The following is a 7180-nucleotide window of genomic DNA, read 5'->3' on the forward strand; positions in this document are numbered from 1 at the left end:
ATCCATCCTTTCTAGCCTTCGTTTGATAATGCAACTCGTGAACCCGGCAAAAGCTGTCCGCAAATGGTTCCACTGCTTGGCTTCGGAGTGCCCAGATATAAACAATAAGTCTAACAATAGCGTTGGGGGTCAGCTGGTGAAAATAAATACCGAACCTCTTCAGTACCTCTGCAATAATCCCATGTAGGGGGAACCTTAATCCAGCTTTTAGAAAGCTTTTGAAAATAACAATTTCATCCTTCTCCGGCTTTGGGGTAGTCTCTTCTCCCCCGAAGCGCAACAACTTCTTCTGATTTTCAGTAAAAAAGCCCGATTTTACCATCTTGGACAGATCAGCTTTCGAAACAGTAGATTTCCCGAAGTCCATGTGGCTGGGCTTGCTTGGCATGGCAATGCGATAATCATCTTCAGAATCAGTTTCCTCCATATCTTCTTCTTCTGCTTCAGCGATTGTTTGTTCTGCTTGTTCTGCATCATCATGAGGGATCTTTTCCGAAGTCACCAGCCCGGATCGTTGCATAGCTTCGGAGATGGGAACAGTCTCCGAAGCTTCAGTCTCGTCCCCCTCACGCTCAACCCTAGCGGTAGAACGCACTCTGGCCATTTAATTATGAACTTGTGGAACGTTAATACTTTCTTCCTCCGAAGCAGGTATCAAACTGGAGCTTCGTTCGATTCCGACAGACAAGCTTCGGCGACAGTTAAAAATTTTGGCAGCAAAACAGTGTAAATAGCAGTGAATGCTGTGGTAACTTCACACCTACTCGTCTGTTTATATAGTGTTGCAGGTAAGAAGGCGAAGCGCCAGGATTTTTACACCAGGCGGACACCCGCTCGTACTCGCTGCGTGGTGGACCGCAGAGACCGAACAGTAACTCTACAAGGTGGGGCCGCTACACGCTGAGAAATTGAATCGTTTCTCGACAACGAGCTCAGGGAAGGTGTTTTTTAGACCTTCGGCGCTCCGAAGCTTAAGAAACTTTTTTCACGGATCAAGCTCGTTACGAAAAACGATCTAGCACCGCGAAAGGGGCTACTGTTGGGCCTATGCTTCGTCGCCGAAGGTCTTCTAGGAAGAAGCGACCTTCGGCTGAAGCTGTTTGTGTAAGATGGCCGAAGGTCCCTCTTCATGAAGCTTCGGTATCACAAACCGACTTAAAAATAGAATGACCTTTTAGTCCATAAAGGTCTGAGTCAATGTTGTAAACTTTCATAAGGGACATACTTGTAATCTCTCACAGGCTGCGCCCTGTGCCTATAAATAGTGAACAGTATTCCTTTACTGTTCACGCATTCCTGTATCTGCAATCGCATCATTCGGAAATCGATCTTTGCCAAGGCAGAGGTATAACTGTATTCAATAATTAAATATACTGAGTAAATGCAATGTGGTTCGTTTATGATTCGTTTACCTTTGATACTCTATACTTTATGTTATTTTATACAATCTATTAAAATACAATTACGAAGATTTAATCTTCGTAATTGTATTGTCATCAACCTTCGTCCAAGGTCCATTAATCCCCAAAGGAATAATCCTTCGTTGGACGAAGGACATTTAACATTTAACACTTTATGTTGCCTTGTTCTTAATTCATAGCATTTGAGAACAAGTCTCCAACAATGGGAGATAGGGAAGCCCTCGGCTGCGCCCATAGTTCCCCCCAAGAACCACCACCGTTCCGCCGCGTGTTTTCTTCCTCGTCGCTGGTTCGTCACGGTTCGCCACGTTTGGCGGAGGAGCTTTTCCCAGTATCGACGGGGGTGTGCGCACCGGATTAGTGAAGGGCGGGTGTAGTCCACGCGGGGGAATTCCTCACTGGAAGTCCGCACCTGAAGCGTCCCGGTCGTCTGGGACTCAAATGTGATACAATTACTAGTCCCAGGAGGCTAGTAAACACATTTATACATCAGATGATTCCAGATCTGCTTATACGAGACAAACCTATAAAGGTGGCGATCAACTTTAAGAGTTGGTCCACAACTCAGGACATATCATCAGAGTAGGGCTGAGGCGGCCCGATATATGCAGCGAAGCAAATCAGCAGTCCAACAGCCACAGGCAAGGTTGGGAACAGTCGTAACTCTTACCCGATCTCCTTTTTCTGAAAAACAACAAATAAGCAAGGGTGAGTACAAACGTACTCAGCAGCCCACCTTCACCCGTGGAATGGGGAAATCAGATATAATGCATGGAATATGTGGAGCTCAGGATATTTTGCAGAAACAACAATATTTTATGCAGGGTTGTTTTGTAAACATTTTGTATTTTTCAAAGCGCATCCTCTCCCAAAGGAGTAGGAAGTTTTTCAATATAGAACAAAATCCCCTAGACTAAACCATCCAGGTATCTCAGCAGTTTCCCACTGGTTTTCATTTTCAACAATAGCCACTGGACTTCCCGTCAACCATTGCTCACGAGTCAACCGTCGGACCTTTTAAAAATCACATTTCTCAAAAGCACCCTTTTTTTAAAAAACAAAACACTAATTGTCATACCACACCAGACTCGTCCATTTCTGTGGACACAGAGTATTCAAATAGGTTTGAAATCTGTGTAGAGGGGTACACTTTACCCACTAGTCCGGTTTCTGCGATCTCACCGTCGTGAGACCCGAATGCCGAATCTCTCTCTTTCCTCGCACGTTCTTACCTTAACGGTTATAACGGAAGGAGTCAGGCCACCGCCATGTCCAAACCGGACAAAACGTTCCCCCTCCTTATCCTCCCGGTGCTCCCCAGCCTTCATAAACCTGGGGTTTGGACCGTACGAGTTCAGATTGAGTGACTGCCCACACAGTGTCGAGTGGTTGTACTTATCATGACTACAGGTAGTGAAGGATGACAAACCGGTCCTTATGTGAGGGGACAATCCTTCTGCTCACACCTAAACCAGCTGAGCCATCACCTTAGGCCCTCCCCTAAACCAGGGAGTCCCTGATCATCCCACTCACAAGGTGATAAGGGTGAAAACCCTTCATCATACACATTTTGAAAAGCATTTTCTTTTGAAAACTCACACCTTTTCTCAAATCATTTGTAACAAATATATTAAGGATTGATTGCGGCAAGCGGCTGGGTGGCCATAATAACTTGTCTCAAAATCATATCATGCATAAAATAACAGGCTGAGGGTTGTGGTTGTAAAACATAGGTAATTTATGCATCAAAGGGATCCAGTGAGCTTGTCGTGCTTATCCGGTGAAGGGGGATGGAGAGCTCGCGGAACTGGCTTCTGGCTCCATCGCCTGGCGTAGACTTGCAAATCTGGCCTCCACGAGACGGCGCGAACGCTCCGATAACTATGCAACATGAACAAGCAAACATACAAACTAGCAAGTATACCAACAAATATTTAGTATAGTGGTTATAATAGCGATATATGGATGGGTAGAGTCTTGAGTAGAATCTGTGTCATGTGGTGTTGTGATATTATTGGTGGTGGAGCGGAGGTGCTTACCAGGAGGGTGGACTGGAGGCGAAGCGACAATGCGTGTAGCCGGCAGAGCGAAGTAACTGAGTGGGTGGGGTGTTTGCCTTGGCTGAGGGTGTTGAGTGTGTGTGGAGAGGGAGAGGGTAGCTGGGTGTATTTATAGCTGAGTGTATGTGGTGTAGCACAGTGAAGTTCACTGTTGGTGAGAACAGTGACGAATGAATCATTTGACTTAGTATGAACAGGAGAGTTATAGGCAGAATATGGGACAAGAGTATTTGGGGAGTTTTCTGGAACATGAACCATGCTTAAGGGATGACATGGTTGGATAGGGAATAGTTTGATAAGAATTTAGAAACAAGAATTATTGGAATCGGAGTTTGGAAGCCTTGTTCGAAGGAATCTCAAAGTTAAGCGTGCTCAACTTGGAGAAACTTGGGATGGGTGACCAGATGGGAAGTTCCCTACTGGAAGGAAAATTACAGTCACCGGAGTTCGTATGACTGGAATATGGGTCCGGCTGGTCTTAGGTGGACTGGACAACATGATGGATGAGTAGTTGAAATTTGGGGTGACCGGATGATCGATGAATAGTAACGATGAATAGTGACGGCGGAAAAGTTACCATAGATAGCGTCGATGAATAGTAACGATGATGAATAGTAACAATGAATAGTAACGATGATGAATAGTGTCGTTGAATAGTAACGATGGTTAATAGCGCCTTTGAATAGTAACGATGAATAGTAATGGTGAGTGCGGGAGGTATTGATGGACCAATCTAATCCGGGCCAGTCATCGTTGATCTAGCGGCCGAGATCAAACCGTCCCCCCTTCGCCGAGAGATTTTCACTTGAGCCCCTGGACTATTTAGTTTAAACCCGCCATCCACGCTTGGATCTGCTTGTGTCTTAGGAAATGTTGCCCCGAGAACCCTGTACTTTGCAGAAAATGAGGGCCAGTCTAGAAGGTTAAGAAAATCAGATAAATGAATTAGAAATTGAATATTTAATATGAAAATAAATGCTAGGGATTGTATAATTCATAGAAAATTCATATGAACTCCAAAATAACCCATCCCAGTTTCTAAAATTTTGTAACATTACTCTCTATCACTTAGAGTCTCTGTTTTGACATGAAAACAGTAAGAAAAATAATTACTCACTTAATCCTATTTTAAGCACATAAAACCTTAGGAAATTCATATCTCAAAATCTATAACTCCTAAAATTATGATTTCTGTTCCTAAGATTTCATTTTAATGTGTAGATATTATTATGTATTTTGTTTACATGTTTGGTGTGATGTTAATTTTCTCTATAAACTGTGCTTGTTTGTATTGTGGCGAGTAGAAGAGCCTGTGACTGAGGATCCTGGTGACCAGCAGATAGAAGTAGCTGAGCAGGAGCTCATTGAAGGCAAGTTGTGCCCTTAACCACTTTTTACCCAATAATGTTCTTTATAATCATTTACCATGCATAGGCTTAATTTTGATGGGACCCGATAGGTCACCCTAGATTGTTTATCTCTTTACCTTGTTATCCCTGAATCACATGGGTAGTTTTGCTATTGCTTTACATGGTTTTGGGATAATATTTCATTATATCCATGTTCCAGTTATTTTGTTATTCTATTTATGTTGATGTCAAGATCATTAATGTTAATTGGAACATGGAGCTTAACTTGAGAAACACGTGCCACCACAAGGGTTTAATGGGACGCCCTTGGCTGACTAATTAGGAAAGCTAGTGGAAGACTACCTTACCCGAAAGGGGCAAGGGCAGTAAGGGAGTTGCATGCAGGGAGGTTCTCGGGTTGATTTTGCTGCGACTGCGGTCAGACGGGGGATTCTTGCAAGTGCTCTTCCCATAAACTGTAGTAGGTTTTCAGAAGCTAGTGGAACTTTGTAAAGGCCTCGTAGTGTTGCCCTGCCTCGCTTCCTTGATAGAGGTGTATGGGAGTTGTGATCCCTTGGCAGATGGGTAACATGACTTGTGGGTACAGGGTACAACCTCTGCAGAGTGTAAAACTGGTATACTAGCCATGCTCGCGGTCATGAGCAACTCAGGACTCTCGCATGATTAATTTATGGAACTTAAATTCAATTTGTCATTTGCATTGCATGGGATTATGTATTAATTTTTTCTATTACTTTTATTAAGGTTTGGGATTTACTTACATCTAGTAACTGCTAATAAAATTTTGACCAACTAATTAAAAGCAATGCTCAGCTTTAACCCCTGTTGTTGATTAGCCTTACACATCACATGAACTCACACCTTTGGTGAGTTCATTCCCACTGGTTCCCCACAACTTGTTAAGCTATGATCATGTGTGAGCTCATCCTTGCTGTCTCACACCCCCCACAGGAGAAGAAAAGGTGGTTCAGGAGGAGCCTCAAAGCGAGGAGTTTGATCTAATCTAGGTGGCGTTTCCCCAGTTGACTTGCGCCAAGGATGATCCTTAGTTCATTTTATATTTACACTTTATTTTGTAATAAGACTTCCGCTATGTAATAAATACTCTGATGTTATTGTGACATTTATCTCTATACACTCCGTTATTATATATGTTGTCTTCTTGGCGCATGTATGAGATGCACCCGGCTTTGTACCTTAAAGCCCGGGTGTGACAAGTGGCACGGTGGTACGCCTTCTTCACCTGCAAGACTATATAAACAGATTGGTTGGTAAGAAGTTATTACAACATTCCTTGCTATTGCACCGTTGTGCTGCAAATTTTTTTTACTGAAGCCAAAGCTATCTATGCTCTGTGCATTCGTTAATTGGTCTTCGAACAAGCGTCAAAACAATCAAAAGTTAGCTTCGTCTTAAGAACTCAAATGGCTAGGATTAGGTCTACTGCTAGACTGACAAATGAGGGTGGAGATACTGAATTCACTGAGACAACTCCAATTAAGTAGGTTGTGAGGCGTTCTGGATTGGTTGTTCAAGACGGAGAAGGATCTTTTCAAGAGAAATACAGTGTTAATGCCGAAGCTGGGACTATTGATGCTGAAGCTGGTATTGATGATGAGGAAGACGATGGTATCTTGAGTCCAAGCAAGCCCAGTCATGTTGAATTTGGAAAATCTGCTGTAAAAGCAGAAGACCTAGTTTTAATGAAGAAACTTGGATATTTTGGGAAGAATGACGATGGATTGATAAGATTTGCTAGGGACGAAGTAATTCCGGAGCCAAAGGATGATAAAGTTAAAGTTTTCAAAAGCTTATTCTGGGCAGGACTTAGGTCCCTCTGTATGAAATGATTGGTGAAGTTTTAAAGAAATTTGGAATTTATCTTCATCCACTCACTCCAAATGCCATAGTTAGACTCAGTGTATACATTTGGGCTTTACGGAGTCAGGGAATGAGTGCTAATGCCAAAGGGTTCTGCAGAGTGGACGAACTCCACTATGAGACCAAAGCCAGAGCAGACGGCCTCCACAAGAACTTCGGATGCTACAACTTCGCCTATCGAAAGGACATGAAGGCTCTAGTGGTTGGATATCGTACTAAATGGCCTACTAGCTAGACCAACGAGTGGTTCTATGTGAAGGATTATGAGAAGAAGAGGAAAAAACTCATGAGTATGGTGATGATTCCATTAAAGTTGAGCTTCATTATGACAAGACCACTATGCAATATGCAACTCGGCTCCCCATGCTAGTTAGCTAAAGTTCAATTCATAGTTGTGGCCGAGCACATTAGTACTCAAGATTTAGTGCAAGAATATCTAGCGAATAAA

This window comes from Zea mays, chromosome 2 (assembly GCF_902167145.1).
Source record: "Zea mays cultivar B73 chromosome 2, Zm-B73-REFERENCE-NAM-5.0, whole genome shotgun sequence".
NCBI classification, from domain to species: Eukaryota; Viridiplantae; Streptophyta; class Magnoliopsida; order Poales; family Poaceae; genus Zea; species Zea mays.